Source organism: Neofelis nebulosa, chromosome 16 (genome assembly GCF_028018385.1).
Source record: "Neofelis nebulosa isolate mNeoNeb1 chromosome 16, mNeoNeb1.pri, whole genome shotgun sequence".
Lineage (NCBI taxonomy): Eukaryota > Metazoa > Chordata > Mammalia > Carnivora > Felidae > Neofelis > Neofelis nebulosa.
The window spans coordinates 30,713,735-30,725,728 of record NC_080797.1 but is presented as its reverse complement, the minus strand read 5'-3'; the positions used below and the strand labels follow the sequence as shown (position 1 = coordinate 30,725,728).

Sequence of the window (11,994 nt, the reverse complement as noted above, 5' to 3'; positions counted from 1 at the left end):
CCGAAGCAGGCTCCAGGCTGAATTAGCCTGTTTAAAATGGATTTACTAGGAATTCACGTTGGTCAGTAACGAAAAAGGCGGAAAGAAGGCAGGTAGAAAGGAAGCGGACTCAGGGAAACAAATCTCCAAGAGGGAGACCATTTCAGGGAAACTCGAGGGGTCGGGATGCCCGGCCAGAGAAAAGCAGGGCGAGCCCAGGGGGAGGCCTTGAGGTCCAGGCTGGACGGACTGCGGAGCTACGTGGAAACACGCCCAGGACATTTCTGAAATAGGACATCACCCCCCGGGACAGGAAGGATAAGGGGCAGCGGATCTGGGGACGGTGCACCAGCCCCTTGGCGAACCCAGGGAGCAACCGAGTGACTCTCCCAAGGGCGGAGACCCCTCAGACAAGACAAAGGCTCCAGCCGCGGGAGGAGACCCAAGGTGCGCGTGCGCCACAGAACGCGCGTGCGCTTGGCGGCCAGCGCCGCGGCCCGAGGTGCGGGGGGGAAGGGAGACAAGGGAAGGGAGGCGTCAAGAGCAGTGAGCCAGGCGGCGGGGGAGGGCCGAGTGGTGGGGCGCTCGCGCGCGCCCACTGGTGGCCGGAGGAGAGAACGCCCACGGAGCGCTCGATGCCCACCCCTCCCTTGGGGAGGCTCGCGCTCCCGCTGCTCGCGCCTGCGCCGCCCGTCGGCCTCGGGAGCGGGAGCGCGCCCTCTCCCTGGTGCGCGCGCTCGCAACCTCCGCCACCCACCAGCTCCGGCACCAGCAGCAGCAGCGCCGCCGCCGCCGCCGCCGCCCACCTTCTGCCGCCGCCACCACAGCCACTTTCTCCTCTCTTTCCTCTACTGTCCTCGCCCTCTGTCGACTATCAGGTAAGCGCGTAGCTCCTAAATCTGCCTCCCCGTCCGCCCCCTTGCACCCCCATGCTGCCAGCTCCTCGCCCCCTGCGCAGAGATGGGTTTCATGAGGTAAGCATAGGTCCGAGGCAACAGCGGGGGCCCCTCCTTGCGCCCTGTGCGCCCTGGAGCTGGGACCGGGGCGTCTTGGAAAGAGGACCCATGCAAGGGATGCACGTATGCGTGTGTATGTGTGTGTGTGTGTGTGTGTATGTGTGTGTATGTGTGTGTATGTGTGCTGAGGGGGTGTCCATGCGACACCCGGCAGAGGTTGTGCGCGAAGGGTGGGGCGCGGATGGTGGTGACCTGGGGGAGGGGACTGCTGTGCACTCTGGATCGTCACCTTTTGCCGCAATGGGCGTGTGTCTATGTGTGTGTGTTGGGGGTGTCCAATGACGACCCCCGAAACCGAACCTGTAATCCAATTTCTCTGCTTCGGTTTGCTATAAGCCCTTCAGGAAGGTATGGATCCGGTTCTAGAAAAGATGACTCCCTGCCTGCCCCTCCCTACACCTCCCCGGCAGCAATTCCATTGGGGCTTTCGCTGCCCCTGATTTAAGGCGGTGGCCCACCCCCTCCCCGTTTTCCTCCTTCAAAAACCCGCAGGGGACATTTGGGGGCTGGGAGTGGAATCGGGGAGATGGGGAGGGGTCCAGGCGCTGTCACTTTAGTCGCCCTTCCCCCTGCGCGCGCCTGGCACCGAGACGCGAGCAGCGCCGTGCCCGAGAGAAGGTAGTGCGCGGATCCCGATGTGGAGGCTCGGAAAGGCGAAAGGCTGGAGTCACCTGGCCTTGCAATGTGGAAAGACTCGGCATCGGCGGATCCCCGCTCGCTCGCGCTAGCAGCCGCAGCCCGGCACAGACGCGCGCGGGGGCTGCAGGTGCATTTCGGGGCGGGCCCCTTTCTCTGCGCTCTGCGCCTGGCGTCCAGCGTGTGCGCTCCCTGTCGGAGGCGCGGGGCTGGCGCGCAGGGCTCGCCCCTCACTGCGGCAGTGGGTGTGGACCCGGGTGGGCAAGGAGGGGGGGGGGAGTAGGCTGTGCCTCCTCCCACTCCCACCCCTGCTTTTTTTCCCCTCCAAACGCGAGGTGCCATCTTTTTGCGGCGTGTCACGTCTTTACGGTTCCGTGCCAAGCCGGGTGGCTGGGCTTTGGAGGACAGGGCGAGGACTGTAATTAAAGGGGGAGAGGGGTAATCAGAGCTGGAATCTTGGTGTTTTGCTGTGGGCTTGAGCTCTGGGGGCGTCCACCCGGAATCTTTCTCGCGGACTAGCTGCTTTGTTTGTAGGGCTTACGTGATCTGCGTTGCCAGCCCTAGTTTTTTGGCTCTTATCGATGAGGGTGTTTAACCAAGGCTCCCGCCCCTCCCCCTATTTTCCGCCCCTCATTTTCGAGCCCTTTGTTAGATCTCGGGCTTGCTGGGGTCAAGGAACTCGAGTCACAGCCCCGAGGGCATGCCTGGAACGGGCGTGACCCCGCGCGGCCCCCTCCTGGAGCCGGGCCGCGCGCCAGGAAGCGTCCACCGAGCCGAGGGGCTGGGACTGGAGGTCTCCGAGATCTCTGCGGGTGGCCGCGGGGGGACCCTCTGCGGGGTCCCTACACCCCAAGAGGCCTGGGGGGGGCCACACTCCACCAGGCTGCCCACCAAGGGGCACCGGCGACACTCAGGAGGTGGCGGGGACAGCGCGCGGTCGGAGACCCTCTCCGCTTCATGCCCTGTTGCTTCCCACGCGGGAGAATGTGAGGAGGGGGCAAAAGGGTTCGTCGGGTGCTTCGGGCCACACCCATTTTTTCCAGAGATGACTGGGGGAAGGGGGCACGGAGGGGAGGTTGCTATGGAAACCACACGCGTCCCGAGAAAGGACCCTGGGGCGTGGCCCCGCCCCTTCCCAGCAGAGATTGAGAACCCTAGGGACTGGCAAGGCCGCGGCCCCTCCATCTTCCGGAGGCGGCAGGAGGGAGACACCCCCCCCTCCCCCGACACACACACACGCATCCCTGACTGAGCCGGTGGCTCTTCCTCATTGGCCTCCGGCGGCCGCAGCCACCCAAATCAGCGTCCCTCGTGTATTTTTTATTATTGTGGCCGAATATTATTTTGGAAACGTACAAGATTTTAACTTAAAAGCCCGAGTTCACCGCGACCCTTGAAACGAAGCGGGGGAGCGGGGAGCGGGAAAGGGGAGCACGGGCCTCCGGCAAAGGAGTCCGAGCCTCGCCCTCCTGCGTAGAGCCTCGTCCGCCCGGTTTTCTGGTTAATTCTATCGCTGAAAACTGATGCGGGGGCGCAGTTCCGAGAGGGATGAGCATCTCTGAAACCGAATCATCCACACGAGCTGCACAGATTGATCTGAATGCCCGGGAAATGGCCCGGCTCAGGGTCGAGAGTCCACCTGGGGCCAGGCCGAACCTTCCCGCTGTGGCGTCGGAGATCGGAGCCCGGGTAGTGCCCGGCCTCCCTGCAGAGTTGGGTCCGCCCCGGGCGGGTTGCAGTAGAGGCTCAAGGATCGCTTCCAGGCTCTTCTCGGCTCGCCCCCCTCCACCTCCTCCACCCCCCGCTACCTTAGAGCTGGGCTCGGAATTCTGGTTGTTTGCAGAGCGAGGGTCTCGTAGCCGCCCTGAGAACTGGTAGTCCATGGCCAAGGTTGACCAGGGCGGACCCCGGGCGGAGAGGTCGCCTCCTGTCGGTTGGGGGAAAGGGAGCTTTGCCGGGAGCGAGCACATTTAGCTCAATGCTTAGGAACAAAGCGCAGTCCAGACGTCCGTGATTTTGCTCCATTTTGAAATGTGTTGGCGCTTTGGTGGGGCTGTCGGTAGGCAAGGCCTGGGGGGCTGCTAATGGAGGAAATACCGGGGCCAGGGGCTGGGTGTTCATGCGCAGATCGGGAAACACCATCCCAGCTCTGAGCGCGGCTCTGAGCGTGCTTGAACTAAACGGCTTCCCCACCCCAGGATCTCAAGGGATGCAGCATGTGTGCCCACGCTGCGACAGGAAATGTCCATGCACCGATCCGAGGGCCATCAACTCCTGTCCCCAATCCCCATCCGGCGGGAGCTCCTTTACGTCCCTGGAGACCTCACTTAGCCTCTGGCACCCAGGAACCTTCAGGCCCCCGGCTCCAGCTGGGCTGAGTTGGGATGGATGATGGAACCTGCGACAGCGGCCTGGCTCTCCAAGCCACCTTGCCTGTGCTCAGGCTCAGTAGGGTGGCTTTTTTTTTTTTTTTTAATCCCCATCCCTTCAAATGACATGTCCATAATTAATTAAGGTATTATTTTGCATTTTATGATGCTACTTAGGTTTGCTAAGAAGAATTGCTTATCCATTCCTCCATCCCCAAACTGTCTCTCTAAACAATAAACAAATTGCCACCTCACCCCACCCCACCCCCATCCCAGTGCCTGGTCTGGAGTGACTCCTGGAGCTAATCAATTCCTTGACCAGTAGTTGCTTCTGTAACGGGTTGTGTTTACTGCAGTAACCTGGCTTGACTCTTGGGGTTGCCTTTGGATAGTTTGCAGGAGAGTTTTGTTGGCTTTGCTGTTTTTTGGACGAGTGACAGTCCATGACTGGCTTTGCTGTTTTTTGGACTGGCTTTTAACTGGTTTCTGGTATTAGGCTCAGCATCCTTGACAGGAACAAAAGAAATGGATTATTCCCATAAATTGCAAGAAGAAAACTTAGAATCAGTTAGACTGAGAAAGGGTCAGATCTATTCCATTTGGAGAAGAGCTCCTTCTACTGAACATGACCTTTGACCCCCATGCCCTTTGAGGGCAGTGCCAGCCTGGAGGTATGACAGGATTGTGGTGACCTTTGTTTAGGTTGGATTTCCTTTCTGCCCTTTTAACATCAGTTCATGAAGCCCATTTGTTGACCACTTTAAGAAATTGTGTTTTATTCCCCCTTCCTTCAGCATTTATGTATATGGTCTGAGTGGCTTCACAGCTTGTGTGTGTGAAAGGATGTTAGTTTTCTTTTTTTTTTTTTTTTTTAAATTTTTTTTCAACGTTTTTTATTTATTTTTGGGACAGAGAGAGACAGAGCATGAACGGGGGAGGGGCAGAGAGAGAGGGAGACACAGAATCGGAAGCAGGCTCCAGGCTCCGAGCCATCAGCCCAGAGCCCGACGCGGGGCTCGAACTCACGGACCGCGAGATCGTGACCTGGCTGAAGTCGGACGCTTAACCGACTGCGCCACCCAGGCGCCCCAAGGATGTTAGTTTTCTAGTGAAACGTGTAACAGTTTTCCAACTAGATAGTTTTGTCCTTACTCCCACCTTGAAAAAAGAATCACTCAAAAACAAATAAAAACATGCCCAGGGGCTTAATACAGTGCTGGACATCCAACAGGTGTTTGGTCCATACCCATTTAACAAATCAATGGGTAAAATGGGAAAATGCAGGTCAAAAAGGTGGCAAAGAGAAAGTAGAATGGGAGGGGGGTGCCTACTCAAGGTCATGGCATCAGGAAGGTTTGGGAACAAATCCAGTCCAGTTTGTCCCTTGCTCAGTGTCCACATGGCACCCCTCAACCTGCTTCTGCCCTTTGGTGCACCTCCACACCCTCCCTCCCCTGCTTCTGAGCCACCCCCCTTCTCGGTACAGCACTTCCCGGCTCATGTCACCCTGGTTGGCCGGAAGAGTGCTGAAGAGGGAGGAAGGGAGAGAGACCACACAATCCCGCCCTGCCATCTCTGGGACTGTAGGCGCTCCCGGTACCCGAGGTCAGAAGGATGGAGGGGGGAAACCCCATTGGCCTCTGCCGCTCCCCGTCCTCCCACCCAGCCCTTTTCATGATCCCGCTTCAAAAACTGCCCTCCGACACCTCTACACCCCCAGAAATATCCACCTGACTAGTCACCCCCAACTCACCACCCTAGGTGCTTCTGCTAGTGCCTTGCAGGAACACTCGCATGGAGGGGCACCTGAGCAAGTGGTGAGAGGAGAAGACTCCTGCCTCACCAACCGGGCTGCAGCAGAGAGAGAAACCTGATCTTCCAGCCGGGACTCTCTGCTGTTTTCCTGTAAAACAGTGGGTCTCAGCTCCCAGGGCCACTGACATTTCTAGAGACATTTTTTATTTTCACAGCTCGGGAAGAGTTGTGGCATCTAGTGGGTAGAGGCCAGGAATGTTGCCAAAGGTCCTGCAAGCCACAGAACAGTCTGCCACATCACAAAGTATCCGACCCCAAATGTCACTAGTACTTGAAACATTGTTACTCTGGTCCTCTTAACGTGGCAGCTTATGTTCCTCAAGTGCCTTTAAGGAGGCATTGTTCTAAGTGCTCCCCAGAGATGATCTCATTTAGTCCTCACGGCAGCCCCCTTTGGTAGTAGGTGCTGTTACTGTCTCTGTTACATATGGAGAAACTGACGTACAGAGAGGTTTAGTAACTCACTAAAGGTCACACAGCCAGTGAATGGTAGAGCTGGGATGTCTGACACTAGCCACCTCCCCTTCTCAGCTACACATGGCTTTAGTAGGCCTTTGTGGGCTAGCCTGGAAACCCAGGCGTGCTCTGTAACATTGACCCAGTGAGAGTATTCAAGTTCCAGAGCCACTGATTCACAAAATGAGCTTTTGAGAGAGTCTGTAATTGGAACACAATCTCAAGCTCACAATTTCTGATCTAGCCTTGACACGTGGAGCAAGGGATTTCACTCAGCCTCTGTGCCTCTGTTTATAAAACAAAGAGAAAATATCCCGGGGACCTTAAACCCAGGAAGCCCCAAACCCAGGTTTTCAAGACCGCTCTATCATACAAAAGAGCAGCTGGGTCTGATTGACTCAGAGGAGGCTAGAAATCAAGACTGGGGGCTCATGACATAGATTCCGCTATGGTCAGGGTCAAATCACTGAAGTTTTAGGGACGGCAGATTCTCATCTTAGGTCCTGCCCCTGTGAGAGATTGAAGCTTTGGCACCAACCAGTGGGACCAGCTCTGAGCCTGTGGCTGTGAGTTGAGTTGGATGGGCATGGAAAGGGCCTCATGCAAGAATCTCGGGGCTCCCTTGGCAAAGGTGCTACCTGCTTCTTGCTTCCTGGGGCCCAAGCTCTGCAGGAAGTATTCCTTTATGCTGTGACTTAGAGGGACTGCCTAGAATCCTTCATCCCCAGGACTCACTGCCCCTCCACCCTGGGAGAAGTCTGGAGGCCACTGTAATCCCACAGCCTCCCCTGTACCCTGTGTGGGCAGTCAGACATATACCATACCCATCAGTCTCACCCCAATTACCTCGCCAAAAGGGTTACTGTCCAAGAATGCGTTTCCTTCTCCAGGCGCCATGTTCCTGCCACCTCCAGGTTTCTTTTCTGCACAGATGGCCTCTGCCTGAGTGTGGGGAAGCAGTGTGAGGCCAGCTCGGATGGGTTTTGAGCTTTTTGAGTTCTCTGATTCGGAAGCATTCTGCAGGTGTGCAGCCATGTGGGCTAGAATCGGCTTCCACAAAATACAAATTTGAATGACTTCCAGGTGGATTATCTGAATTTGTTTTTGCTTTGTTGACATTTTAGCGGGTTCTGTGCTTGCTCCAATCAGGGACGCTATTGAAAGAATCCCCCCAAAATGTATTTTGTGCCTCAGCTGTTGAAGGAAGGTTTGTGAATACCTTGCAGGCAGACACCGTTTCTTCCTCAACAGGCCCTCAGTGCAGGGCACTGGCCGGCGGCAGAGAGGTATTACTTTTGGTCAGTTGTTTAAGGGTGTGGACTCTGATCAGACCTCTTGGGTGCAAATCCCGGCTCCCCCACTCACTGTGGGACCCGAGCTGTGTTGTCCCCCAAGAATTTGGTGTTGTCCCCAAACTGGGGTATGCCAGTACCTATCTCACTGGTTGCTGTGAGGTTTAAAAGGGGGTGGGGGGTGATGCAGTGCTTAGCCCAGGGCTTGGCACCTAGTAAATTGCTCAGTGAATGGTCTCAAGGGCAGCAGCCTCTGGATCAACGCTGGTGACTGGATGAATGTTCAAAGGCATCTACCTGACCCTACTGATGGAATCACTTGTAACAGATAAATTGTTACACTGAGTAAGGCTCGAGCTACAAGTAGGTACCTGCCCAGCTACCCCTGGAGCCAGGCTGGAAGTAGGTTCCCCGACTTCACACACACCCGTGTTTAAATGTGCAGACAGAACTCTTGCCACAGGCAAGCAGAATGACTTGTCATCTGTTGTCCGTGCTTCTGTCCTCTTCGTTCCTGAAATCCACTCCACGCCAGGAATAGACTGTGTAATCAACATGCCAGCCTGAGCCGGACCACGCCCTCCCACCATCCCGGGAACGGTGACCTGGCTTAGCTAACGCACGGGTTCAGAGCTCTTACTTGGAACTCACTGAATAAAAAGTGAGCGAGGATGGGCTTGGGAAGGTAATGGAAGGCAGTGGAGGAGACGATTTACAAATGCGTTGAACTCGGTCAACTGGTAAGCAGGCTTCATGGTCAAGCAGGAAATGTTAAACAAAACAAAATGGACATGTTCTGAATCCAGGGAACTCCCAAGCATCTGATAAGCATGTTCATATCTGAATTACTAAATCTGGTTTAAAAAGCCTTCTTATCTATGAAATGAAAACTGAGGGTCATAATACGTTAGTTTTTCAAAGCCATTACATCAGAAAAACCATTACAAAATGATGCTCTTGGTGTTTGGATCAGCTGGTTGGAATTTCTTGTCTTTTTTTACCTAAGCCACACTCATAATACGTTGGTTAGGACTTCAGATTTTAGTTCCTTGGAAAAAGGGCTTACACTACAGAGGAATCTGAATGCAGAATCTCTCTAGCATTTTACTATTTTGTTCACAGTCTGTAACATTTTGTTTGACAGTAAAAAATTACTCATCTTTTTTTTTTTTAATCTTTATTTATTTATTTTGAGAGAGAGAGAGAGAGAGACTGCACGCGAGGGGAGGGGGGAAGGGCAGAGGGAGAGAATCCCAAGCAGGCTCTGCAGTGTCAGCAGGGAGCCAGATTCCGGGCTTGAACTCATGAACTGTGGGACCATGACCTGAGCTGAAATCAAGAGTCAGACACTTAACAGACTGAGCCACACAGGCGCCTCCAGAATTACTCATCTTTTTTTAAATTTCTTAAAAAAAAAATTTTTTTAATGTTTATTTTTGAGAGAGAGAGAGACACTGTGAGCTGTGGAGGGGCAGAGAGAGAGGGAGACACAGAATCGGAAGCAGACTTCAGACTCTGAGCTGTCAGCCCAGAGTCCCACACGGGATGCGAGGCTCAAACTTGGGGCTCAAATTCATGAACTGCGAGATCACGACCTGAGCCGAAGTTGGACTCTTAACCAACTGAGCCACCAAGGTGCCCCCAGAATTACTCATCTTTATGAAATTTTTCCAAAGCCTTCAACTGGATTTTCCTAAAACAAGTTAATGGTTTTAAGAGTTTGCCTTTCATTTTGCACTTGAATCTCATTAGCTTGCATCTTATTTAAATGATGGAGTTATTGTAACAAGTGTGAAAGATTGGCTGTGGTAGGAGGAGGCCTTGGCTGTGGACATCAGGCCCTGTGGACCCAGCCTTGAATATTTACAGTCCTTCCTTCCTGCTTCTTGCATGGTGACAGCTAGGACAGGACCTACTGTGGAGACTTTGGTATTAAGTGAATGGTGGGCAGTCCCCCACCCTCTCCCCACATCTTTTCCCTGCCCACCAGGACTAGCTCAGCACTTTGAGTCCATTCACATAGAATCCTGGTTTAAGGGAGTGTTGCAAAACTCTCCCCATAAGACTCAAAATAAACATAAATCCCTCTTACTATATTAAGTCTCCATAGTGAAGGAATTTTAGATCAAGGTCCAACAACTAAAAACCATTGTAAATCAGCACGTTAGAATTAAATCTGAAGCTGGTGAAAATAGTGTTCCATTCATGGTCCGTCCTTTGCTCTTGTCCGCTGTCCTGCTCAATCAGGCATCCAATAGAAGAGGGACACAATTATCTCTGGTCCCAGCTTCTGGTTTTCCTACCCACCTGTGGCCTGGTTTTCTATATTTCGAGGAAGGCTGGATGATGTTGTTTTAGGATTAGTCTGCAGTTGTAGCACAGAAAGGCCAGGATGTACTTTCATCTATATGCCCTCCTCCCCAGGACACCAAGGGGATTAGAAGACCCCTGGGTCCATAATTGCTGTCATGTCATCTCTAGCCGACACATAATGCCAAGAAGGAAGTGCTGGGAAAGACTAATTCATGGAAACGTGGAACTGTTTCCCTCCTCCATGGCAAAGGACCTGAGTTAGGACCAGTGTTCTAAATTGTGTGTCAGCCGAATTGTCCAGTTCAGCCGTATATTTGAAGGTCATTTCAGAGATGCTTTTTTCCAAACCATTATCTTAACTCACGCTCCCTCTCACAGCCTACCCCTCAAAAAAGAGGCTTATTGGATAATTAATAATCTAAAACCAAGTGCTTTCATGCCCAAGGGAAGTTGACAATGTAAAAAATCTCTTTGGTTTAAAGTATATAGACATATAAATATTGTAATTGTATATTTAACTGTGAATATTCACTCCCTTATTTGTTGTATGTCTAGACTTTATATATTGGGTTTGCCGAACACCTGAACAGCTTTCAACTTCAGTATTAGTAACGCATCCGAATTTAAGTCAAGGTATATTGGGGCACCTGGGTGGCTCAGTTAGTTAAGTGTTTGACTTCAGTTCAGCTTATGATCTCTCTGTTCGTGGGTTCTTACCCCGCATCGGGCTCTGTGCTGACAACTCAGAGCCTGGAGCCTGCTTCAGATTCTGTGTCTCACGCTCTCTCTGCCCCTCTCTCACTCATGTGCGCTCGCTTGCTCTCTCTCTCTCTCAAAAATAAATAAACATTAAAAAAAAATTTTTAAGTCGAAGTATGTTAATAAGCCAAGCAAAGGATGTATATACAAGTAAGATAGTTGTATATAATTTGCTATATTGGGGTTCGGTAATAATTGTGGTGTAGATTCATGTGAACCTGTCCCTTTCAGAGTTGCCCGTTGCCAAGAATAGCAGTTTGGAAGTCACCAGCCCTTCTGCCATCCACTTTCGTCTTGTCTTTTCCTTAAGAACAGGGAAATTCCACACTGGCCCCAACCCACATGCAGCAGCTGAGTTTCAGCTGGTGCTGTCACCACAAGCCCAGGTTAGAAATGAAGAATTTCGCAGAACATCCCTAAATCCGCCTGAATAAAGAAGCTATCAGTGACAGACTCACCTGAACCTGCTTTAACTCTCTTTAATCTTTCCCCAGGGTTAATCCTGTGGGATGTGCCTCCTGGGCATCTCTACTGGGTTCAGTTCTGCCTCCTGTCGTTCTGAAGTCCCTCCCTTTTTAACACTGCAGGGAGTGATGGCTGCACTCTGTTCCCTGCAGAGTGTTAATAAAGACTGAATAAATTGAAATAAATCCCTTTCAATGTCACTAAAGTGCTATAAATAATTATGAACCAATGCTTGATGCCTGATGGGAAATGCACGGGAAAAAAATTTTTTTTAACTGGCAGGATTCATGTTATAAGTTGACAATCTGGGCCAAGTGAAAAAGAACTTAAAAAAAAAAAAAAAGATCTCCTTATCATTTATTGCTGGCAAAAATGAATTCCAGAAGTTAACCGTCACCTCATTTTGTGGACCCGTTATCACCCGCTGCGTGGGCTTGCCAAACCCTGAATTTAATTGCAGCCTTTCCTTCTTGCCAACTGAGAGACTTGTGGGGAAGTTAAAGATTTCCTGTACCTCCATTTTTGTATCTGTAAAATGGGGATTGTGCAGTCCCCCAGCCCCAAGTGGATGATAATGTGGGCTCCCTTCTCACTGGGTGGTTGCAGAACTGAAATAAAACCATCTATGAGAATTCATTTGAGCTTCTCAGAAGACAGGTACCACAGGGAGTGGGGATCCCTCCCGGGAGCCAGAGTCAGGCGCCAGACCTGAAGTCTCTCGTGGGTTGAGTGGAGCCTGATGCCTGAAATAGTACACCTGCTGCCCCCTTGCCCCCCTCTTGCGGGCCAGACGGTGCAGGCTCATTCCCAGGGGTGAGCACCCGTCAGCAGGGCCTGCGCCCAGGATGGATGGACAGGCGGCTGCAATCCAGCCTGTATGGGTTGTATCTGTCC

At 52.6% G+C, this 11,994-nt stretch overlaps 1 protein-coding gene across 18 annotated transcripts in view; it reads left to right on the top strand.

Moving 5' to 3' along the window:
* The first annotated feature begins 732 nt into the window (after positions 1 to 732).
* The window catches only part of MAPT (microtubule associated protein tau), a 101,446-nt gene continuing 90,184 nt past the window's right edge, over positions 733 to 11,994 (top strand). For all 18 annotated transcript variants that reach the window (XM_058705976.1, XM_058705974.1, XM_058705968.1 and 15 more), the window contains exon 1: positions 733 to 857. The gene's annotated coding sequence lies outside the window, so the exon portion shown is untranslated. The remainder of the gene's footprint in view (positions 858 to 11,994) is intronic.